This window comes from Equus asinus, chromosome 7, assembly GCF_041296235.1.
Source record: "Equus asinus isolate D_3611 breed Donkey chromosome 7, EquAss-T2T_v2, whole genome shotgun sequence".
In the NCBI taxonomy this organism is placed as follows: domain Eukaryota; kingdom Metazoa; phylum Chordata; class Mammalia; order Perissodactyla; family Equidae; genus Equus; species Equus asinus.
In genome coordinates, this window is record NC_091796.1 from 39,480,128 (window position 1) to 39,507,008 (window position 26,881).

The following is a 26,881-nucleotide window of genomic DNA, read 5'->3' on the forward strand; positions in this document are numbered from 1 at the left end:
ATTTTATTAGATTTATACCTCAGTCTTTCATTTTGGGGGGTGGATATTGTGTTTTTAATTTCAAATTCCACTTGTTCTTTGTTGATACATAGGAAAGCAGTTGACTTTTGTGTATTAACCTCGGACCCTACAACATTACCATAATCACTTATTAGTTTCAGGAGGTTTTTTTGTTGGTTCTTCAGATTTTCTACATACACGATCATGTCATCAGTAAACAAAGACAGTATTATGTCTTCCTTCCCAATGTGTATACATTTTATGTCCTTTTCTTGCCTTATTGCATTAACAAGGCCTTCCAGTATGACATTGGAAAGGAGAGATGAGGGGACATCTTTGCCTTGTACCTGATCTTATGAGAAAACTTTGAGTTTTGCACCATTATATATAATGTTAACTGTGAGCTTTTTGTATATAGGCTTTATCAAGTTGAGAAAACTGTCCCTCAATTCCTAGTTTACTGAGAGTATTTTGTCATGAGTAGGTCTTAGATTTTTGTCAAGTGCTTTTTTTCTGCTCCTACAGATATGACCATGTGATTTTTCTTTTTTAATCTGTTCATGTGTTGCATTGTATTATTGACTTTGGAATGTAGAACCAGCTTTGCATACCAGGGGGTAAATCCCACTTGGTTGTGGTATATAATTCTTTTTATACTTTTTTGGATTCGATTTGCTAATGTTTTGTTGCATCTATTTTCATAAGAGATACTGGTCTGTAATTTTCTTTTCGTGTAATGTTATGTCTGATTTTGCTATAAGGATACTGCTGACTTCACAGAATGAGATAAGAAGTATTCCTTCTGTTTCTGTCCTCTGAAACATATTGTAGAGAAGTGGTATAATTTCTCCTTTAAATGTTTGGTAGAATTCACCAGTAAATCCATCTGGTCTTGGTCTTTCGGTTTAGAAAGTTATTAATTATTGATTCAATTTCATTAATAGATATAGGCCTGTTTACATAGTTTATTTCTTCTTGTGTGAGTTTTGGCAGCTTTTGTTTTTCAAGGAATTGGTCCTTTTCATCTATATTATCAAATGTGTGGGTGTAAAGTTGTCCATAGTATTCCTTTATTATCCTTTTAATGTCCGTGGGATCTGTAGTAATATCCTCTGTTTCAGTTCTGACATTAGTAATATGCGTCCTCTCTCTGTTTCTTAGCTTGGTTAGGGGCTTATGATTTTATTGATTTTTAGAAAGAATCATCTTTTGATTTCACAGATTTTCTCTATTGATATCTTGTTTTCAATTTCACTGATTTCTGCTCTAATTCTGCTGACTTTGGATTTAATTTGCACTCTTTTTCTAGTTTCCTAAGGTAGAAACTTATCTCATTGATTTTAGATCTTTTTTTCTTTTCTAATGTATACATTCAATGATATAAATTTTACTTTAAGGACTGCTTTCACTGCATCTCACAAATTTTCATAAATATATTTTCATTTTCATTTAGCTCAAAATATTTTTAAATTTCTCTTGTGATATCTTCTTTGACTCGTGTTTTATTTAGAAGTGTGTTGCTTAAGCTCCATGTATTTGGAGATTTTCCAGTTATCTTGCTATTATTGATTTCTAGTTTCATTCCACTGTTGTAAGAGCATTCATTGTATAATTTCTATCCTTTTAAATGTGTTTTATTGCCCAGAATGCAGTCTATCTTGGTGAATGTTCCACGTGAACTTGAGAAGAATGTGTGTTCTGCTGTTGGATGAAGTAGTCTATAAATGTCAATTATATCCAGTTGATTGATGGTGTTGTTGAGTTCATCTATGTCCTTACTGATTTTCTGGCTGCTGGATCTGTCCGTTTCAGAGAGAGGGATCTCAAACTATGATAGTGGATTTGGCTATTTCTCCTTGAAGAGTTATCAGTTTTTGCCTCACATAGTTTGACACTTGGTTGTTAATCACATACAGGTTAAGAATTCTTATCTCTTCTTGGAGAGTTGACCTCTTTATCATTATGTAATGCCCTTCTTCATCCCTGATAACTTTCTTTGTTTTGAACTCTGCTCTGTCTGAAATTAATATGGCTACTCTGCTTACTTTTGATTATTATTAGCATGGTAAATTTTTCCTGTCACTTTACTTTTAATCTATATATGTCTATATTTAGAATAGGTTTCTTATGGACAACATACAATCGGGCTGTGTTTTTGATTCATTCTGACAATCTCTGTCTTTTAATTGGTCCATTTGGACCATTGAAATTCACAGTGATTATTCGTATAGTTGGGTTAATATCTACCAAATTTGTTATTCTTTTCTATTTGTTGCCCTTATTCTTTGTTCCGTTTTTGTCTTCCATTCTCTTTCTGCCTTTTGTAGTTTTAATTGAGCATTTTAAGATTCCATTTTCTGTCCTTTCTTACTATACCTGTTATATTTCCTTTTTTACTTTTTTTTAGTAGTTTCCCTAGAGTGTGCAATATACTTTTACAGCTAATCCAAGTCCACTTTCAAATAACACTATACCACTTCACAAGTAATTTATAATAACAAAATATCCTAATTCCTCTCTCCTGTCCCTTGTATCATTGCTGACATTCATTTCACTTATATATAAGCTTATGTAAGCATATATATAAACACACACATTAGATGTATACATAAGCATACATAATTGAATACACTGTAGGAATTACTATTTTGTAGAAACCGTTATCTGTTAGATCAATTAAGAATAAGAAAAATAAAATGTTTTACCTTCACTTATTCTGTCTTTGAAGCTGTTCCTTTCTTTATGTAGATCTAAATTTCTGACCCATATTATTTACCTTCTCTCTAAAGAACTTTTTTCAACATTTCTTGCAAGGCTGGTGTACTGGCAACATATTCCCCCAATTTTTATTTGTCTGAGAAAGTCTTTATTTCTTCTTCACTTTTGAAGGATATTCACAGGGTACGGATGTCTGGTTTAGTGAGTTTTTTCTCTCAACATTTTAAATATTTCACTTCGCTCTCTTCTTGCTTTCATGGTTTCTGAGAAGTTGGATGTAATTCTTGTCTTTGTTCTTCTATAGATATCTTATGTGTAGATAAGCTGTTTTTTCCCTCGGGCTTCTTTCAGGATTTTATCTTTGATTTTTCTATTATTTGAAAATGATATTCCTAGGCATAGTTTTTTGTTTGTTTGGTTTTTAGCATTTGTCTTGCTTGCTGTTCTCTGAGCTTCCTGGACTTGTGGTTTGTGTCTGACATAAATTTGGGGAAATTCTACCATTCTTGTTTCAAGTATTTCTTCTTTTCCTTTCTCTCTTCTCCTTCTGATATTTCCATTATGTGTACGTTACACCTTTTGTAGTTGTCCCACAGTCCTTGGGAACAATTCTCTTCTGGTTTTTTTTTTTGTTGTCTTTGCTTTTTGCTGTTCAAGGATTCTATTATATCCTCTGGTTCAGAGATTCTTCCATCAGCTGTATCCAGTCTGCTAATCAGTCCATATGCTGCATTCTTCATTTCTCTTATAGTGTTTTTTTTAATCTCCAGCCTTTCTTTTTGGTTCTTAGTATTTCCATCTCTCTGTTTACATTTTTTATCTGTTCTCACGTCTCTCTACTATATTAGTTGGAGCCCTTAGCATATTAATTATAGTTGTTTTACACTGCTGGTCTGATAATTCCAACATCCCTGCCATGTCCAGTTCTCATGCTTGTTCTGTCTTTAAATTGTGGGATTTCTTTTTTGCTGAGGAAGCTTTTCCCTGAGCTAACATCTGTTTCCAATCTTCCTCTTTTTGTATGTGAGCTTCCATGACAGCATGGCCACTGACAGACGAGTGGTGTAGGTCCATGCCTGGGAACCGAACCCAGGCTACCAAAGCACAGGGCACTAAACTTAACCACTAGGACACCAAGGCTGGCCCTTAAATTGTATTTTTTACCTTTTGATATGCCTTATAACTTTTTCTTGATAGCCAGACATAATATACTAGGTAAGTAAAAGTCACTGTTGTAAATAGGCTTTTAGTGTTATGGTGGTGAGGTGGTGGTGGGATAAGCATTCCGTAGTCCCGTGATTAGGTCTTAGTCTTTTAGTGACCCTTGTGCCTCTGGACTGTGAATTGCACGAGTGTTTCTCAGTTTTCTTCTCCCTCCTTAGGTGGGGTAAGATAGCTAGAATGGGCTGGATTTGACTATTTCCCCACCCTAGGTTAGTTAGGCTCTGATAATACTCCAGCAGATTTTGCTCTGGTTAATTCATTTTCCTTGAGGGCAGACCATGTTTACAACAAAGTGCTCTGATTTATTGTAAAATGGTTCCTTTTCCCCTTCCCCCTGCCAGATGCCCAAGGGGATTTTTCTCTGATATTTACTGTGGGAATCTGATTGAGCTCCTGGAGGTAAATCTCACAGTATTGTAGGGGTCCCTTATGACTGGATCCTCCTCCAGTTTTTCACTCTCAGAGTTGTCTACACTCAGCCTCCAGCAGCTCAGTATTTACAGTTCATGCCTTCCAAACCAGGTACTGGTTCCAGTGGTGGTTTCCTCTTATGAATCTGCTCTGGCAAGTTAAGACTCCCAATATTCACCTGACTCTCCAGTCTTGGGGGCTGTGGTTTGCCCGATGTCCTCCCTTCTCTTATGGAGCCAAGATTTGTTGATTTTTCAGCCTGTTTGGCTTACTTGTTGTTAGGACAGAGTGGCAACTTCCAAGCTCCTTACATGAGGAACTGGAAACTGGAAGCCATTTCATTTTGTTTTATTCCCTTACCTAATATATATATATATATATAAACAAGAGTCTTGAGATGGCAAAACATAAAGTCAACCTTCCAAAAAGTAAAAACAACAAATAAAACCAGACAACTAATGTGAGGAAACTTTTCAAACTAATCCATAATTAAAAGAATGGAAACTAATGAAAGAATAATTACTTCTCCATCAAATTGGAAAAGATTTTAAAAAGATAATGAAATTGTTATGATACAGGTATAGTTATGATAAGGCAAGTACTCCCATATCACACAATTTGCCGGTATGTTTCAAGAAACTGTAAAATGTTTATATTTATACTTCCATTTCCAAGAGTTACTCTTAGAAACATATTCTAAACAGTAATTATAGATGTAAATACAAAGATAATATACAGCAACAGAGATGTTCGCTGAAGCATTATCATAACAACAAAATAAATAAACACAAATGATCCACAGTAATGGACTAGTTAAATATAATACCTGTTTCTTTATTGATATATTTCAGGTGCCTAGAAAAGTGCCTGGTCATATAAAATGCTTGTAAATATTTATTTAATTAATGAAAATCCTTGAGAGTGGAATATTATATCATCATTAAAAATATTAGTTTTGAAGAATAGTCAATGGTATGGGAAAATATTAATGATATAATTTTAAGTGGCAAATAAGGTTGTAAAATTGTGTATACACACCATGTTTCTAACTTAGTGATAAAGTATTTCTTTTGGTTGTGTGTTTGTTACACAATATTATACAATACCACAACAATATGAAGAGTGATTATCTCCTAGTTATATTAAATGCGATTTTTTTAGGTTTTTTATATTTTTCAAATTCTATAATGAACTTATATTAATTTCACTTCTAATGAAATTAATGCATATGAATAATTTAAAATCTCAAATATTACAACAGCATATGCAAAAAATATCAATCCCTTGCCTATTCTCCCCTTTTCTTACTCCACAAAGGCAACTGCTTTCAAATATTTTATCTGTTTCTTTTTCTTTTCTAATACATATCTAAGTAACTGCCTCTTCTTGCTATTTCTTGATTTTTTTTTTACATTTTATACATTATATATTGGTTTTCTATAGTATTCGTCCATCCTTTCTCCTTTGTCCTTCCAATTTAGTTATATCACATTTTTTGGTTAAACAGTATTTAATTTTACAATATTATGTAAATAGTGTTAACAGATGACTACCGCTCCTTTCCTATAATTTTTCTGTTGTTTCTCTCCTGGTGGAAATAAATGCCTAATTTTTTATTTGGATGTATTTCTATGTCCCTATTGTTTTGCAGCTCCATTATTTAACACATAGAGGGTGATTTAGATTTACTATGTCTTTTCGTTACAGTTGTGTTTTTAAGGAATGTGTCCATTTCATCTAATTTATTGGCTTAAAATGTTCAGAATATCACCTTATTATCCCTTTTATGTCTGAAGAATCTGTAGTGATGTCACTTTTCATTCCTAATGTTGGTAATTCATGTATTTTTATTGTTTTGATGAAGTTATTTTAAAGAATTTTAAATCTTATTAATGTTGTCAGGATATTAATGTGTAGCTGTATTACTTCATCTCTATATTTTGTATGTTTTCTATTTTAAGTGATTACTACTCTTAATTTTTGATAATTTACTTCATTCTGCTTAGTTTGTATTTGTTTTACTTTTTCTAGTTTTTTTCTTTTAAACTCTTCATTGCTAATATGAATATTTAAAACTATATATTTCTAAGTACCGCTTCAGCTTCTTCACATGTGTTTTGATACATTTTATTTTCATATAAATTAAAATGAAAATATTTAAAAATTTTCCTTGTGATTTCTTGTTTGACTCATGGACTATTCAGAAGTAAGCATTCAATTTCCAAATTTTGGGGGATTTTCTTTTAGATTTTTAAATTGTCTTTTGTATGATTTCAATACTTTTAAATTTATTGAGAATGTTCTATGGTCCAGTATATGATCTGACTTGATGAAAAGTTTCACGTGCACCTGAAAATAAGAATATTCTGTAGTTGTTTTGTGTGATGTGCTATTTAATTAAGCCAACTTGGTTGACAGTATCATCTAAATCTATATCCTTACTGGTTTTTATCTACTTTTTCTGTTAATTACTCAGAAATACGTGTTAAGAACTCCAACATAATTGTACATTTATCTACTTCTCCCTTTAATTCTGTCCATTTTTGCTTCATGTATTTTGCAACTCTGTTATTAGATGCATACACATTTAGAACGTCTTCTTCATAAACTGACCCTTTTGTCTTTATGAAATGTACCTTTACATCTCTAGTAATACATTTTTGTCTTGAAATCAACACTTTGTCTAGTGCTAATATAGCCACACCAAATTTCTTATGATTAGAATTTGAATTATGTGTCCTTTTCCATCAGTTTACTTTTGACCTGTCTGTTTCTTTATGTTTAAAATACAGCTCTGTATAACACCATATAGTTGTGTGCTCCACACCACCTTTCTCTATAGATAGATAGATAGACAGATAGACAGATAGATGGATCTAGATCTCCAGTGTGACAATCTCTACCTTTAACTGGAGTTTTTGTGTGTGTGTGTGTGTGTGTGTGTGTGAGGAAGGTTGGCCCTGAACTAACATCCATTGCCAATCCTCCTCTTTTTGCTTGAGGAAGATTATTGCTGAGCTACTATCTGTGCCAATCTTCCTCTATTTTGTATGTGGGATGCTGCCACAGCACGGCTAAATGAGCAGTATGTAGGTCTGTGCCTGGATCCGAACCCATGAACACTGGGCCACCAAAGTAGAGCACACGAACTTAACCACTACGCCACTGGGCCAGCCCCTAACTGGAGTATTTTTAGCTCTATTTTTTGGGGGAGGCCATCTAGGAATCTCAATATGTATTTACTTTGTTATAGCACACTTTGAATCAATACTTTACCATTTTATTTTTAATGTAAGAATCTTGAAATTACATATTTCCAATTGCTCTTTTTTGTGCTATTGTTTTCATATATTTCACTTCATAATTAACAAACTCCATATTTATATTAGTATATTTGCTTCTAGTAGCCTTTTATAGAGTATAAAAACGATTAAAAATAGTCTTTTGTGCTTCCTGTATGTTTATAATTTTTCACTTTTCTTTTAAGCTGAGTTTTCATATGAAATTATTTACCTTCTAATGAAGGATTTTACTTTTTTTTGTTGTGTAGATTCTGCTCGTGACAGATTCTCTCAGCTGTTGTTTATTGGATATATCTTTATTTTGCATTCATTTTTCAAGGAATTTTTCACTGATTGTAGAATTCTAGGTTATGAATATTTTTCCCTCCAACACAGTAAGGATTGTGTTTTTTGTGTTGTGCGTTGAATTATTATATGTAGTCAGCAATCATTCTTGTTCTTCTGTACATTATGTGGAAATAAATGAAGACTAATCAAATGAGAACAGGCAACAGCTATTTATTGAGAGCTTGCTATAGCTAGAGTCAGCCACCATCAGTTATGTTTGACAGAGACTCAAGGCCGGCAGAGGAGTGGGAAAGCTTTATAATGAAAAACAGGAAGGGCTTGAGGTATGCCCTGACTGGAAGCTGTTGGCATGGGGAAGGCAGAGGTGGGCTTCTTGAAGTGGGACATTCTATGTAATTAGTTAGGAGCTTTCTCTAGTTGGCCCTAAGTTGGATGCAGGGATGGAAATTATAGATGCTATCAGTTATTAACCAAGTCCTGGCCATTTTGGACCAATTGTTACAGGGGTTATTGTTTAGCTTCTTAGGCTGGTTGCTAGTTGTCTGACTTCCTACAGGTCTGGCATATAGAAAGTAGGCTGACTTCCTGGGCCGGTTACTGTATAAAATGTGTTGGTTTCCTGGGATGGTTGCTGCAGATTGTGGATCAGACTTCTGTTTTTGTATTTGGTCTGGCCATTGTCCACTTGTACATTTGTTCTCTCAGTTATGTGTATTTTGTCTCTGTCTTCTTTTAAGATTTTCTTTTATTTTTGGTTTCCAACAGTTTGCCTATCATATGCCTAGGGGTGTGTGTGTGGGGGGGGGTGTGTGTGTACAGTCATGCATCACTTAACGACAGGGATATGTTCTGAGAAATGTGTTGTTAGGTGATTTTGTCATTGTGCAAACATTGTAGAGTGTGCTTACACAAACCTAACTGGTACAGACCTAGCCTATCTGGTACTAATCTTATGGGCCCACTAACATATATGTGGCCTCTCATTGACTGAAACATCATTATGCAGTGCATGGCTGTATAAATTCTGATTAGGGTTTGTTGAGCTTCTTAGGTCTGTGGGTAGAAATTTTTCATCGATTTCTTCAATTGTTCAGAGTTTTTAAAAAATAATTCAGTCCCATTTTCTCTTTTCTCTCCTTTTGAGATTCCAATTGCATAACTGTATGTATATTATTGATCTTATGTCACAGGTTACTGACAGTCATTTTATTTAACAATTTTTTTCTCTCTATGCTTTAGTTTAGATAAGTTCTTTTCACTTAACTTCAAATTCACTTATCCTTCTTTACTCATGTCCAATCTTCTGTTAAACTCATCTAATGAACTTTAATTTCAGACACTGTATTCTCCAATTCCATAATTTCCATTTGATGCCTTTTTAGAGCTTCAGTTTTCCACTGAAATATGCTATCACTTTACCCAATATATCAATATTTTGCTATAAATTGTTTAACATATTAATAATGATAATTTTAAAGCTCAGGCATGCTAATTTCAATAACCGAGTTATCTATGGATCTTCTATTTACTTTGCTTTCCATTTATTACGGATAATGTTTTCCTTCATATAGCTTATGAAGTTTTGTTGTATTTTGGACATTGTAATAAAAGAATGGTTGAAGTATAGTATTTTATTGTTTTGACTTGTTTCCCAGGTACTTTGCCCTGTCTGATTGTTAGGATAAGGGGCTAACCATTCCAAATTCCTCTTATGGCTGGGCCATAGTTTTAATTATATTGAATTCATCTTTGATTTGTCGAACCCATAACTCCCCAGGCTACCACCCCCTTTTAAAAATCTTGCCAGTATTTGGGCTGAGAGGGGATTGCATTGCAGTTCCAAGTATGTTTGTTCCTTATTTGATTCAAATTGGAAAAGATTGTGGAATACAATTACTGCAAGCATGCTTAGAATAAGCAATTTCTCTTTGTACTTTTTCTGTTCTACTGCTGCTTTCTTGGGAAAACTTGGGGAGGGGAGGAAGGAGAATTAACATGCTAAGATATTTGTTTTTTCATTTTGGATTATTTTCAGTTTTGTTTTGTTTTTCTGAGGAAGATTAGCCCTGAGCTAACATATGTTGCCAATCCTCCTCTTTTTGCTTGAGGAAGATTTGTAGAGAACTAACATCTATGCCAATCTTCCTCTATTTTGTATGTGGGTTGCCGCCACAGCATGGCTGCTGATGAGTGGTATAGGTTCACGTCTGGGAACTGAAGCTGGGCTGCTGAAGTGGAGTGTACTGAACTTAACCACTAGGCCACGGGGCCAGCCCCTCTTTTCAGTTTTTAAACCATTCTGCCAGACTAAGCTGTCATCCAGTCTTGGCTGATTTCTCCACATCCCTGCAAAGCCTCTCCATCTGTAGCAGGCCTGCTCCGCCACTGTCCCTACACAGTCGTGCCCACTACCTGGTATGGGAGCTGCAGCATCTCTTTGCTCACCTCCTAGTTTTCCTCCTATTGTACTGGCTTTTCTTCCTCAGTTTGTTTTTTAATTTTTCTTCATTTCCCCTATCTCTTACCTTTGCAGAGCCTTGTGGCTTAGTCTTCAGATATTCTCTCTTTTCTATGTGCAGTCCCTCTCTTGGTGATATTGTCTAGACTTGTATTCTTTAAATATCATCTATGCAATGATGACATTGTGTCACAAATGATAAAAGTCATGCATTTTAGTCTTCAAAAAGAAAGGAAAGAAACTCATTTCTTTTGATAAAACTGTTGGCTTTTCACTTTTAGAATGCCTAATCTTCAACTTTTTTTTATCTCTGGACTTTAGAAAGCATAATGATATCATTTTAACTTCAGTGGGCAGGTAGAGATAATTAATTTAACTGAAAGAGTAAAAGAAGCTAGTTTATGTGAGGGTTAATAAGTGTTATTGGCTCTTAGTTACTTCAATGTTTTAACTTCCAAATAAAATTAATGAATACCAAGTGTCAAAGATACGTAATCCAACAGAATTATGATATGATTGGTAATATCTGAGAGAATAAACTAAATTATGTATGTGTGACTGTGTGTGTGTTATTTTGCAAGCATTTGGTCTCCATCTAACATGTCTTAAAACTGCATTGAGTTATATTTCTGTTCTAGTTTCTAATAAGATTGCATTTGTTTCTCTTCTACAGAATGCAATATCCTCATTTGGATAACCTTCATTATTCAAGTTAATTGCCTATTTTAGTGAGTTGGTTTAATAAAACCAAAAGATTTTTTATATAGATTGTCTTATCTAGTACATGAGTAAATGTGTATTTTTTTATCTTTTGGCGTAAAAACAAGACATTTATAAATTACATATATGCAAGAAATACCATGGGAAATAAAATTTATGATTTTGGAAATTTTTCTGCATTAGAGTGATCATAGTAAGATGCTTTGGATAGACAATCTGGAATATGCTTGGAAGATTTGTAAGAGACTAATCAAATTCTTCAATTCTGGGAACATCAATAACACATAAAGACCAGGGCTTGCCCCGTGGCCAAGTGATTAAGTTCACGTGCTCTGCTTCGGCAGGCCAGGGTTTCACTGGTTCGGCACGCCGGTGTGGACCTAGCACCGCTCACCATACTGAAGCAGCATCCCACATAGTACAACTAGAAGGACCAGCAACTAGAATATGCAACTATGTACTGAGGGTCTTTGGGAAGAAGAAGAAGGAAAAAACATGATTGGCAGCAGATGTTAGCTCAGGTGCCAATCTTACAAAAGAAAAAACACCTAAAGACAATCTACAGAAATATATATAATCAGTTTATGTCACAATTAATACTACTATCAAATTATATGTCACAATTCACAAGTAAACTATATGTATTACATCTGCTACTATTATACTGCTGCATAATTGTAGTATTGATATAACTATTATATCTAATAACTATTGATATAACTATCAATATACTATTGATACAACTAGTTTATATATGTATTAATAATCATCATCTAATAATGAATAAAGCAGTATGTAATGTCTGGAAGCAATAATGTTTGTTTACATTTTTGTTGCACGTGATGGTTTATAAAGTACTTTTGCAGACGTTATTTTATTTGGGCAACAAGGTACACAGAAGGATTAGTTTTCTCATATGCCCACTTAAGAGAGATAAAAGCTCAGGCTTGAAGAGAGGACTTGTGTCCAATAACACACTGTAAATGCAAAAGCAAGAACATGAATCTATTTCTTCATTTTAATACCCAATCCTTTTTTCTTCTACAGCACAATTTCTATTGTCAATTAACTATTGCCAATTTTTGATATAAGTAATTCCACGTATGATATCTTACACATATGTAAGGTGGAGTGCCAACGGCAGGAAAAAATATAAGGTAGTTCATGGGTAAAGTCTAGGACATTGAGTAACAGGATGATAAAGATGGAAAGTGCCACTTAACGTATTTTGGGAAAGCAAAATATTTACCCAATTCTTACACCTGTTATGGAGTCATTGTCCTGAAACCTTTGGCTGGTGGTTTTACATTGCTGAGCAATGTCAAGGTTGCTGTCTTTTCAGCTCTATTAGCCACAGTATGACAGTCTGATCACCTCTGTTGGGTGAAATCAGGATATGACTAGGGTTTCCTTTCCCTGTTCGTTTCATTTGAGATCGGTTGTTCATCTTTCTCTGTGCTCCACCCAGGAATATGAGTGAGTGAGGAATGAGTGAGGAGGTAAAGTTATCAAAGGGAAGTGCCTCTTCCCACCTATTCAGAAGCAGGGTTTAGTACTAATAGAAGAAGCAATATAGCATCAATAAATAACTTCCCTTTGTAGTTCTGTGATATGAAGTCGATTGAATGATTAATGGCATTTTACATGACAGATTTAAGAATGTCTAACCAGTTCTGTAAACTAGCAATCTTTTTGCTTTGTGATTTATATTTACTTCAAATATTCTAAACATTTTACTCTGGATATAGTTAGTTTCTTATATGAATTTGTACTATGGCTTTCTACTTATGACTATCAAAGTCCAAATTACTTCTTTCTATGATGTAATATTGACCTATTTTCCATCCACCTGCGTATTTTAATTTTGATATATAAAAAATGTGTTGGAGGGGCCAGCCCCATGGCCTAGTGGTTAAGTTCAGTGCACTCCACTTCAGCAGCCTGGGGTTGGTTCCCAGGCATGGACTAGACCACTTGTCAGAGGCCATGCGGTGGTGGTGACCCACATACAAAAAATTAGAGGAAGATTGGCATAGATGTTACGTCAGGCCAAATCTTCCTCAACCGAAAGAAGAAGATTGGCAATGGGTATTAGCTCATGGCAAATCTTCCTCAGCAAAAAAAGAAAAAAAAAAGTATTGGATATTCGAGTGAAATTGACTATGTTATTACTATTCTTAAAAAATCAGATCTCTCCTTTGACACATTCTACATACAAACCAGATTAAATTTATCTTCTGGAAATTCTGAACACTTCAAATAAGGAATAGGATGGAAATAGCAGGTTTTACTACTTCAGCATATTACACATTTCTGAAGAGAGGTGCATGCTTTACACGCTTAGCTAATTTATAATATTCTAGCAGAGGTAGATTACTAGGCTTCTTTAGGAAGGCATTCAAATCTGTTGAGTTGCTTCTCCTCTGTGCCCTTCAGATAAAGCTCATATATTTAATTGAGATTTAAGGTCCATTACCCAATGTTATATGTCTATACTTCTCTAAAGTATTTAACTATTGTCTTTCATTATCTCTCTTCTAAGATGTCTATAGCTCTTATTCTTCTTTTGTTCCTTCAAATGAATCTTTCTGTTACTCATTAATAGTCCTCGCTTTGATATTTGCCATTTCTTATTTTACTTCCCCATTTTCTTCTCTTGCCCATTTTCCTTTCCTCACCCAGTCTTGTCCTTATCTCACTTTTTTTCCATGCTCCTGCTTTATTTTTTTTCTTATCACGATAGATTGCATGTCTTTTCTGGCATATATAATATATGCAATTAGTTACTTTGGTAAATGAAGAAAGAGTTAATTCTAATAACATATCTAGAGGAGTTGTAGCAACTATGATAAACAATGTTAACCGTCTATTGACTGTTCACTCTTTTTAACAGGTATTTAAGACATGGTCTTTTTACCTCAATGAATTTATAATACGTATTGCTGGTTAAAAATATTACATGATATATAAATGAAATAAACTGTAGATGGTACAATAAACTGGATATACTTTCTTTCTCTTCATTTATACATGGTTCTTAGGAGTTATCATTCCACTAATACAGAGCTGATGAAAACAATAAATTTATCCTCCATAAGCCAACTTTATAAGCAACCCAATAGTGTAACTCCAGCAGAGCTGGATATGTGCCTTAAAGAATATGTTTAGGGGCCAGCCCAGTGGTGTAGTGGTTAAGTTCACGCATTCCACCTCCGTGGCCTGAGTTTGCGGGTACAGATCCCGGGCGTGGACCTAACACACTGCTCATCAGGCCATGCTGTGGTGGCATCCCACATACAAAATAGAGGAAGATTGTCATGGATATTAGCTCAGGGACAATCCTCCTCAAGCAAAATGAGGAAGATGGGCAACAGATGCTAGCTCAGGACCAATCTTCCTTACCAAAAAAAAAAAAAAGAATATGTTTAGCCAGACCACTGTTCAACCTTCTTGTGGGAATATTTTCATGCCCTGGCCACCATCCCATAAAGTCATTTTGTGCACATGGTATTCTCCCAAAGAACTCTTAAGCTGTCTCCACTATATAATGAGAACCACTATAATGAGCAGTATAAGAGACCAATAGAGCTCTTCTCTCCCCATATGGCTAGGTCTTTGGGATTGGAATGTTGGTAATGACACCTCACTGCATTTTAATTATTCACCATATCTTGAAGAGCACCATTAAATAATGTTTATTATCTTAATAGTAAACATTATTAAAAGTATCATATGTAAGATTAGTGTTTCTTCAGTCAACACTAATTCAGTAAACATCTTTCAAATGTCTGTTATGAACTAGTGACTAAGCTAAATACACGTATACGCTCCTGTTCTTAATGATATTCTTGCCAACATTTTTATATCTTATAATACATTAAGTAACTGCTACATGATAATATGAAGCTGTGTTTGCTTTATAACACATCATAGAGTTTCTTTCAGTATGAAACTCAGGCCCTTTAGGGCATGTCAGTCTCACACATTCCTCTAAGTTAATATGAAGTTCTGTTTTCTGAAGAACAAATACTGAATGTCTGAGAAATACCCTTGCAAGTCACACAGCAAGGCAGACTGCCATGTCTTTCTGCATCTACATAGCACCTTTATTCTGAGGATGTCAGGTGTTTCATATATATTATCTCATTTCCACCAGATTTTCCTTCTGCAGTAATTGCCAAAACACAGAGAAGTACAGTTTTTGTCTCAGGTCATGTGGTCCTCCTCCTTAGGCACCAGATATATTCATCCTCTAAGTCCTGGTTTTCTCTCCAGCGTGGCTCACAAATATGTCCATTTCCTTCTAAAATAATAAATTAATTCGAACAACAAATATTGTGCATCTGCTATTACTAGGCATTGTTCCAGGTACTTGGGATAAATCAGTAAACCACACAGGAGGAGAAATCCTTCCCTTGTCTTCCAGGCACTTATATTCTAACGACAGGAAGGGGGTAGACAGACAATAAGCACCATAAATTAGTAACATACAGTACTTTGGTGAGAGATAAAAGCAAAGGAAAAATAAAGTAGTGAGAGAGAAGTAAGGCAGTGAGATGGGGACGTGTAAATAAATTAATCCAGTTGGTACAGAAATAATTTAAGATCCCAGCCATGTAAAGCAGTATCACTAAAAATTGGTTCAAAATTGAAAGTTTAAAATCCTAGTTCTGCACATGGTTTCTCCACATGGTTCTTCCAACAGGTAGTGAGACCTCTTTCTTCCCTGGTGGTCTAGGGGTCCACAAACTGCAAAAGTAGAAACTGATGGACCTCCTTAATGCTTAGGTCCAGAACTTATACAGAGTCACGTCTTCTCCATTCTACTAGTTAAAGTGAGTCCCAGGCCAGCCCAGATTCAGGGAGGGTATTTCACAAGGGGAAAATTATGAGATGCACAGATCATTCGAGGCCATTTTTGCAGACTATCAATTCCAGGAGACACTGCTTAATGATATGCATGGGGTACTGTGGAAACACTGAGGAAGGGCATCTGTCAGTCTGCAGGCATGCAGGAGAGGCTTCCAAGAATGAGAGGTTGTTGAGCTATTACTTAAAGGAAAAAATCAGAATTAGCCAGGGAATAAGGAACAGAAGGATACGCCAGGCATAGAGAGAGAGAGAGAAAATGAGATACATACAAGACGTGGTGTCAGAGAAGAGTGTGATACGTTCTGAGAACTTCCAGTTAATTAATATGAGACTGGAGGGCAGCCTCTTTTGGTAAATGCTGAGAAAGAAGGCGGAAGAGGAAGACAAGGCTTTGAACCAGGGGTATTTTATAAATTGAGGGCAGCACTCTATCTGAGACAGTTGCTGTGAGGATTAACTTATATCAACTATCTGGCATATATATTTACTAGATGTGTATATATATGTGTGTATTGTAAGTATACTAGGTGATTTCTAGCACGTTTTGCCATGATGACGAGTTTGAACTTTATCCCGAAGTTGATCGGAACCCAAATATTCTGAGAGAATCACTTTGCTATATGGAATTTACAATAAAGAACATTGTATATTTTATTATTATTATTATTTCTAAATTGTATGTTACACATCCTTATATCAGTGAAATTTATAATATATAAAGACTTTTTTTTTGAGAAGTGGTTGTTAAACATTTACCAGAAGATCACAGCTATTAAGTCATTTTGTCTGTCTGTCTTATCTTTCTCTACTGTTACATGTTCCTAACACTGTTTTCTTCCTTTTCATGCATTTAACTCAATGTTTCAACCTGGATATTCTCAATTGATCTATATTCCAATTCACTAATCCTCTGTACTTTTCTCTCCAACTATTATCAACTGTAGAGCCTATCTATTAAATGCCTAATTTTAATTATCTCATATTTAAAATTCTTGAATTTCCTTTTGATTCCCTTTGATAAGTTTCAACTCTGGTGAAATTCCTGCCTCTTTTCATCTATCCTCTTAAATATAATAATCACATTTATTTTAAAATCTGTTTCTGATAACTCCAATAATTGGATTATCTGTGCGGCTCTTTCTGTCGTCTGTTTTTCTATAATCTGCTTTTCCTCTTGATCTTGTTTCTTGGCATGCCCTGTGATTTTTAAAATTAAATTCTGGATATTGTATATGAAAAATAGTAGAGGGTCTTGGGAATGTAATCTGCCTCACGGAGTCTCCCTTTCCCACTGTAGGCAGATAAGGAGGCACAGATCATCTGAATCAAATCAAGTATGGAACTGATTTGATGCTGGGTTTTAGTTCTTATAATAAGCTTCCTTCTTCATCTGTTTTTCCTGTGCTTTTTGGGTCTAACCTTCCAGAGGTCCCAACTGATAGCATGGATTGTTTACCAAGTCCCTTCCTGCCTATAGGTCCTTGGCTTTTTTAGTCCAGAACTGGGACTACAGCAAACACTGCTCTGTTTATGGGATTTTTTTAAAGCAGTTTCTTTGCTTCTCTTGCTTGCCTTTTGCTCTCTGCAACTTAAGAACAGACAGAAGTCCCCAGGGCAAAACCATAAGCTGTGGTCTCACTCTACGCTACTACCCTCTCCCTGGGATCTTGACTTCTCATATCCCCGCTACCTTTTTCAATATGAAATCCTTTTTTCTTTCCAAAAGTTCTGGTCTTTTCTCTGCCTCTTAGCAATGTACACTCATATTGTCAGTCTCTCTCTTCACATGAAAACCAGCATTTGCCCTGAGGGAAAAAGCTGCTTAGAGAATGTTGGTTCACAGTTCTCTGATTTCCTTCTCTCAGGGATCTTGGACTCTCAAATTCTGGTTGCCTGTTAGCTGTCTGATGCCTTCAAACAGATTTCAAGAATACAATTTTAAAAATTAGCTTTTCTGGTTCTTCTTGGTGGTAGCATTGGCCTGCTCCGATCTATTCCATTATGGCTGCATCTACAGGCTCCTTTGATCATTTCTTATGCCTGCCTCCCTGCACCAGGATAAGTTCTCTCCTAGATCCTTTTTTTAGCATTCTGTGCATAATTTTGTCATAATAATTATCTCTCTGAATGGTAAAGGCTTGTGTACTTGTCTGTCTCGACTGCTAGACCATACACTTCTTAGAAGGCACACTGTCTTATTTTTCTTTGTGCTCCCAATAACTGGCACATGATTGCTGCTGAATAAATGATGTTTGATAAATAATTACAAAGTGGATGTGGGTATATATCTGTAGATTTCTGGACCACTCAAGATATCATTTATCAGACAGGTATTTCAGAATTTGTTTTCCTGTATTTTTATGGTTTTAAATCTCTCAACTTCTTCCAATACTTTTGCAACTTTAATCTTTTTAAAAATTTAAACTATATGGAATTTATTTTGTTGTATGAAGTAAAATAGAGTTATAATTATGTTTCTTTAGTTAATTTTTATCTTAGATAAAAAAGACTATTCCAAGTAAGGGGAAATTACTTTTAGCGATCAACATTATTTCAGTTGCTAGAATAACATGTTTTTAATTGGCTGCAATGATTTTGAACATTGTAAACCTATAACAATCAGTAAATTGATTTATATTTCTCCTTTGACATATTTTAGTATTTTTAGATGTTATTTACTTTGTTGTATTAGGTATTAAAATCCTGTAGATAATGTGAAAAAGTACTATGTAATGCACAAAGCAGAACTTTTACATATTTATTTTTAAATTTCCTAGTTGACATTGACCACTCCCTTTATGAAGCCCTCCCAAATTCCTCAGAGTTAGCCATTCCCTTCCATGGTTGCCTGTGGTCCTTTGTTTGTGGCTCTTTTATGGCTATTATCAACTTGCATTATATATGTTTAAAATTAAAGTCTTGTCCCTGTTTCCACTGTACTTCTTATTGCCCAATCTGCTTTATTTCCCTCTCAAGCAGTTATACTATACTTAACATCTACTCACATTCCCTACGCCCCATACACACACCCACACCCACACACGCACACACACACACACACACACAGAGCAGGGGTAAACTTCTTGAGAGTAGGCATTTCTCTATGTTAGGTTTACTACTATGTCCCAGCACCTAGAACTGTGCCTGGCACATAGAGCGTGTGTTGAATGAATGTCTGCTTCCTACAGTAGAGTGTAAACTCACTGAGACACGGGCAGTAATCTATGTCTTAGTATCTCAACACCTAGCGTAATATCTATTAGAGCAGACGCTGAATACTTTTGTAATAAGTGAAAACTCATTCTCTTGTAAAATTAAAAGAGATAGGTTGTTCGTATTCAAAGATTATCCCACCCATTGTAGTCTGTAGGTATAATTAACGAATAGTTCTTAAAATAGAATTAGTACACAAAGGGGTACATATTTAAAACTTCATTCATTCTTCGAACATTTTTATTTACTTATTGAACTGTTTAAACCCATAATAATTAGTTAGAAAGACAGATTTATATTTCTCTTTTGATATATTTTAGAATCTTTACTTGTTATGTATTCTCTTTGCTTTATTATATATTAAAATCGTATAGGTGATATGGAAAATATTTCTATACATTTATTGAACACATATCCTAGAGCAGACATTGTGTTAGGAATAGGGGGAACAAAGATGAATGATACTTAGTCCCTGTCTTCAAAATCCTAAATAACGCCTAAGGTTTACACAGTATTTTCTATATGCTAGGCACTATTATAAGAACTTCACATATATTTACTCTTTGAACTCTTACGAGAATTCCGTGAGATAAGTACTGTTGTTTTTCAATTTTGAAAGTGAGGAAACTGAGGCACACAGAGATTAGTAATGTAGTTTGTTGTTAGAATGTGTGCTCAGTGTCCAACTAAAGTCTAGAGACTGTTCTTGAGCCCTTGTACAAAAGGTGGTTACTTAGGAAAAGATTCGCTCTTGTCCACCCTTTGCTCCCCTGGCCATGGGCTCATGTCTCAGACTCTCATCAGAACTACCTTGGGGTTCATCTTCAAAACTGGTTTTGAGAAAAATGCTCTTTCCCTTACTCTCTCTGTCCCTGTTTCCCCAAAGACAAACATATTACTGTAGTTTAACAGATGTACTGATTATTATGTTGAAAAATAAGGGCTCATAAAAATAATATATGGGAGATAATTATAAACTCTTAAATTTCCAAAGTAGTGATATTGGCATTCATATAACCTTAGTTGGTTATAACTTACTTTCAAAATTGAAGTCTAAGTTGGCGCACCCTCAGCGTGACCTACTTAAAACACTTTTTTTAATAAGTAATATTGTCTTTTGGGAGGAAAGGAGCCGGAAAATATATAATATGATTGAACTTCAGGTAGTCTTAAAGGAATAGCAGATGGTAAACATTGGCTATTAGAGCAGGAAATTATTTCTTCAAGATATTTTTTTAGCTAAGAGATTCTTTAGAAATAAGTAATTCCGGTTGGTTGATCTTGAAAGTAAACCATATGTTGTTTACACATTTTGGCATCTATCCAGTTTCCCTGAAGATGAGTGTGAAAAATGAAAAAAAAAAAAACAAACGCCTTTACTAATTAGATAATAATGAACATAATGAAAACAGGTGCCATAACTTTTTAAATTATTAGAATGTATCTTCAGAACAGACTCTGGAAATAGGATCATGAGAGGAAAATATTCTCCATGTGCCTATGAAGTGAGTACGTACGTGTCTAGAGGTATATATCAAGGCACACATTAAACAAATTTAACTGATTTTTTTTACTATAATAGAAATCAAAACACAAATTGAGTTTTTAAATGCTCTGTCCATTTCATATGTCACTAAAAATAAATAAATGCTTTATTTACAATGCTAACATTCTAGTTAATTGTTAAGGCTTTTCACACACATTAGGGTGATAAGCAAGAAGTAACTAAAGATAGCCAGGTGGTTTTCCCAGAGGCCAGTAGGACATGGAGCCCACATAATGTATAGATCCCGCCCCTCTGAGTGACAGCAGCATCTATAACGTCCTGCTCTCCCTCTGCACTCTGAAGACTAGATGTAGATGATGCAGATTCTACTGCTCCAGCCACAAAGGAGAGTAATTACAGCCTAGGGTGGGGGAAGGGTGGCGTGTACTAAGAGCTGCTCCCGACATAAAGGACTGAGGAATGGAAAAGATAACGGGGAAATCAAGGAGTACAAAGGACAGTTTGGATCACTCCCTGAGTGCAAACCTCACTCACGGAGGTTTAGTAAACTGAACCTCTGCTGCTGAGAGGGGAAAACGTTCCCTGCTCTGTGTCCTCTCCCTCCAACAAAAGAAATGGGTGCTTTTGAATTCACAGGAATGTTTCTAAAGAAAATAAATGTTCAAAATAGTGCGCAATCAGGAGTATTAAAATGCATTATTAACTATTTAAGATATGTAATAATGTAGATGTTAATTATTTTCCAAAAAATGTAACTGCTGTGTTTGAAAATAATACATAAAATCTGCCCTCATACAATGTGACCTGGTACTGGATCTCTTCTGCTGTCGCATAGGCACTGAAATTCCACTGATGATTATTTTTCTAAATGATTAACGCTTATTGTGATTATTCTCCAGCTAATATATGTATGCAAAATGTGGCTGCAGAGATTGCTTTTGTTAGCATATCCCCTCCCCCACCCTGAAACCTCAAGGCTCCAGACAGTGATGCTGAAGAGAGAAAATGGATGTGTGTGTGTGTGTGTGTGTGTGTGTGTGTCTAACCTTCAAGTTGATACAATGGTGATGATATACAAACAAACAAAAAAAGATAAAGCTTTCCCTTGATAATGCTATTTTTAACACATTAATATCATTTGAGAAAAACTTAGAGTAAGCAGAATGCTTTAAATTTACGTGAGGGTAGTGTTTTAAAATGGCTATACAGAGCATTTATAATTGGAAATTTAATATAACTAAGCATGGCACTTGTGTTAAATAATTCTGTGATATTCTAGCCATGTTCTTAACCAGTGATCTCCTGTAGCGAAATGCATAGGTAATCAACAACTCAGGCTCTCAGTAAACTTGTTGGGGTATTAAATCCTAAAGGAAGGAGCCCATAGCCCTGGAGGAAAAGTGAGTGCATGTTTCCCTGAGTCTTTGAAGGCTCATCTCGGTAGTCCCACTGCTAGAATGTGCTCTGTTGTCATAGCAACACCATCTCCTGCTTCATACAGGAAAGATTAGCTCTTACTGTGCAGAGGAGAGAATTTAGGGGAAGTCAGACTAATCCCTGGGTGCACTTCGAGAGAAAGGTTGGACCTCGCCTGAGGGATGCTGGCTCTGCAATGATAGAATTGGCCTGCCACAGACACTGGTATTTAAGTTGAAGAGCAGAATTCACAGTAAGTGTCAGCTCCTCTAGAGTAGAATATTGATGAATGAGGTTTGTCTAAGTCTTGTTGAAGACTCTGTCCCATGCAGCAGTAGAATGACAGCAGGAGACTCTGGTGAGACTGCCAATGTTTTCCTAGTTTTGGTGGTATGTAAAGGGGTGACCACATCAGAAACTTGAGGAAAGATTTTAGATACTTTTGAAACATCCATCTCAAATCCTAGGAGCATGTCAAAATTAGATAAGCAAAAAAAAATGTGTTATATGCTTTTGGCACTTTATTTACCTAGATTTTTTGCATTTAAATTTAAAATTCCATAGAGAGAGAGGAAAAAAAACCTCATGAAAAAAATCTATATGTCTAAGCAGGTGTGTTTCTTCAACACCAAAAGTGATGAGATTTCATTTTAGGATTGCAAATGTTCTTTTTCAATTATGTATACATTTTTTGATAATCCATTTAGAAGCATACAAGTGGTATACTTCTTTTAAGGTAGTTATAATATGATAAAAAGGTATTCTTTGGGGAAGAGTAATTTATTTAGCTCTTCTATTTGGTGCTGCTGCTTCAACTTGTCAGCATAAAGCATGTGCAGTGTATAAATCTTTCAGGATTTTCTGTTGCTTGCCTCAAATGGATTTTGTTTGGAGGGCTGTCTATGTGGGTTTATTTAGTTTTTTCCCCCTTAGTTTGCATTTGCACAGTTCTTTCCACAATTACTAAGAATTGCATGTTTTTTAGCTTAGGAGCTGGAAACCTTGTTATGGATTTGAAATGTTTGATATTGATATCTTTTGTGGAGATGTCTGGTCTTTCAAAAACTTAATTACTTCAAAGTACACTTTAATCCATATCTAAAAATAAAAAAAGAATTTTTCAAGAATATATACATTTTACAAACTATATTACTAATATGTAAATGGTGTGGGTTTTGACTATCAGCATGTATTACCCTGAGAGTATATAATTTTATATTTAAAGTATTTATGGTGAAAATTGTATCATGCTGCATCCATCATGTTTTTCAATTGTTTTGGTCACAGCCATATATTTATATTGTGTATTTAGAAACTGGGTTTTGTTCCCATGTACAAAGTCCTCGGCTACTAATGTACTACCACACTACAACTCACATCACCGTCTATGCTAAATACAGCCATTATCATAAAAAATATTTAATTGCCATTTGAAGTGTGCTGCTTTAATTTATCGCAATGGAAGAGGTTTGGTGTTGCTGTAAAAGCAGAGCACAGATCACACCTATGCTCGTTTTCTCTGAAACTTAGTGCCAGGATAGACCATAGGTCTTAGACTTCAAGGAACAATTGTATTAAAAGGCTACATAGAATTCTTCTCCTTGTATGTCAGGAAATACACACAAAGCCATAAGGGCCATACATGGCTTAAGGGCATTCAAGTTGTAACTATGCAGAAGCCTGATGCTCTTAAGAAAATGGAGACAAAGCAGGAAGTCAGGAGCCTCTTTCAGTAAATGATTGCAAATTATTCCAACAACCTCTTTTCGGTGATTTCTATCAATAGTTCAGGGTAGGACCCTTGAAAATCATAAAGAGAAGGAGGCAAATCTGCTGATTCTCCCCTCCTCCCCCTAAAACAAACTAGAGTAACTTATCTCTCCCCATTTCTAGACTTTGGACAAAAACGAGGAAACCAATGACCTTATTCTAAAAAGAGAGAAACTTAGGGTTTGCTGGATGATGCTAAGCTCAGAATTAATAAAACAGCACTGGGAAAAAAGAAGGATGGCTAAGAAAAATGGGCACCAGTTACTGAGGTAACAGAATAAAGCATATAAATAGATAATTGAATAATAGTTGAAAAGTAATTAAGTCAGGGGTGTAGTCCATTCTCTACCTTCACCAAAGTTTTTTGAGAGGTATTCCTAGCCAGTTTAAAGAAAAAAAACCAACTTGTGATATCACGATATCACTTAGAATTTTCCATTTCCTGTCTTCTGTATTTATTTCTTGTGGAAATACAGTAGTGGTTGAACTGGAGCCAAATGCTGTAAATTGAAGACTGGTGGGGATTTGTTCCCTTCCTTAGGCAAGTTTGGTTTAGGCTCCTTCTCCTCTGTCAAGGTCTTGCTTGGTAACGAACAGGTCATCCTCTGAAGCTTAGTTATCCCTTCAAAAGCATTGCTTCAGGAATCTTTGAAAGAGGAAGTTGCTCCATTCTTGAAATGGTCTCAGAGGTTTGAAATGTCATTTGGAAAGTCCTGAAATCAGTTTAAGAATAAAAATCTTCAGGGCTTCCCAAAGCTCTGGGATTAGTAGGTGGAAATCGTCTGAGCTTTTGCATGAGAAACCAGCAGAAAAGAGAAAAAATAAGCAATGGCACAGGAAAATCACAACATAAATTTCTGCTAGGGAGCACTCAATAACTAAACCCACACGAGACGCAGTAATACCTGATTTTATAATGGTCAGTTATGTAAACTGAGGATAGCTTCTAAAACTACCCAGTATGGTTGATGGTTGCCATGTGTATTATAGTAAATAATGAAAATAAGAATCTCCAGCACAAAAGGCTGATACTGTGATATGAGCACTTTTGTATTTTCTTTTAAAAATCTAATTTAGGTTCAATTTGACTATTTCTATGAGATTCAATTCTATGACACATTGTTAGGTTAGAAAGGCACTTTAGAGAACTGTAATACAGCAATGACTCCTCTTCTCTTTTTTAACTTTTGGGATTTATGATGATGTTAAATTTTCTTTTTGTATTCTGTAAGTTTAACTCTGTAGGCCTCAGGACAAATATGTAAGATGCTAAATTTATCTGTTTTCTTAGCGTTGCATGTTAGCAAGTGGGTAGCATGGTGTATAGGGAAGAGGGCTGGAGCCAGTTACTGAAATTAGGTTGTGGAAAAACTAGAATGTCAGTCTGGGCTATATGCTTTTGATGACATACACTTTTGAGGGCAGATGGGGGCCGTTGGGCATTTATGAACCAGGACTGAGAAATAGGAGCAATGCTCTGTGAAGGTGTAGCCTCCAAATGGGGAGTTGGATGAATGGATGCTGTGGGCAATAGTTAGGGGAAGTGATTAGGACTGAGAGCCTAAAGCAGCACAGAAGCACTGAGAAGTAAAAGGAAGGAACAGACAAGAAAGAAATCAGAGACAGATATTCTATGGAATCTCATGTATTAATTTATTCAACCAAGATTTACTTGGCCCCTGCCAAGTGACAGGTGACAAGACAGATGATAAGAATTATAGAGCAAAATGCTAAAGTTCAGGCTTTCATGAAATCATTCAGTCTGGCAGAAATGACTGATAGAAAATCAAAATATCTTGTGGTAAGCAGTATGATAAAGTAAGCAGAGAGGCTAGACTTGGCCAATGATTGGAAAGTGTTAAAGAAAGAACCTTCAAACCTGTAAACCCATGGGTGCTGTTACTAGACAGAGGGAAAGTCTACAGGAAGAGGAGGTTTGTGAGGAGAGCGGTGGTGGCAATGGAGGCAGCAATGAATTTGATTTTAGACATCATAAGTTTGATCTTTAAGCCTTAAAAAACAAATAGTGAATTTAATTATAATAGATAATGTACTCATAATGTAGTTTACTTTAGGTCACATTATTGCATGAAATTTCATAGCATCTTTAGCATTTGTTTTACTGCTCTCTCTACTTTGTTTCCTCTTTAATCTTTTTATTGCAATTAGAGTGTGTGAAAATTCAAGACGTATTTTTCTTTTGAAGTAGAACTTTTAGTATGATCAAAAAAGAAGTTTATCTTTCATTACTGGCGTCTGACAATTCTAAAATTTAATAATTTTTAACCAGGGAACTTACCTATTTGCTCTTAGCATTAATATATGATAAAAATAAATTTAAGGGGGCAAGCCCAGTGGTGTAGTGGTTAAGTTCACAGCCCGAGGATTTGCGGGTTTGGATCCTGGGTGTGGACCTACACACTGCTCATCAAGCCATGCTGTGGCAAAATCCTACATACAAAAAATAGAGGAAGATTGGTATAGCTGTTAGCTCTGGGCCAGTCTCCCTCACCAAAAATAAATAAATAAATAATTTAATACAAAGGATACAAGTATATATTCGGATTAATTTTTGAGAAAACCACTTTTGTAGGACTAACCCAATTAGCTAGGGACAGAAGTATTTTATTATCTGTTTTATCTGGATAACTGGCTTAATTTTCTACCACTGTAGTCCTGAAATGATAATGATTGTAATAATTACAATAACAGCCTCAACATCTAACATTTTTTGGCACTTTACAATTTTTAACTGCTGGGGAAATAAGACAATCCTGCCCAAAAAACCCCCTCTATACTGATATAGAAGAAAGAGAGAAAACACTATTTATTATAGAGCAAGAATATAAGGTGACACGAAAGTGACTACAAAATCTGGGCAGAATTTCACACATATCTATCCAGTGAAGTAGAATGAAGAACAATTACAACTTCTTTAGCGCCTTGAGAGATAAATAGATGCACCTGTGATTGTCTCCTATT

General features: G+C 35.3%; 1 protein-coding gene across 10 annotated transcripts in view; it reads left to right on the plus strand.

Moving 5' to 3' along the window:
- The window catches only part of NOL4 (nucleolar protein 4), a 361,044-nt gene that overhangs the window by 138,103 nt on the left and 196,060 nt on the right, over positions 1–26,881 (plus strand). Inside the window, exon 1 of one of the 10 annotated variants that reach the window (XM_070513244.1) lies at positions 22,243–22,382. The exons of the other annotated variants lie outside the window; for them this stretch is intronic. The gene's annotated coding sequence lies outside the window, so the exon portion shown is untranslated. Of the gene's footprint in view, positions 1–22,242; positions 22,383–26,881 lie in introns of those variants that run through there. 10 annotated transcript variants of the gene reach the window in all.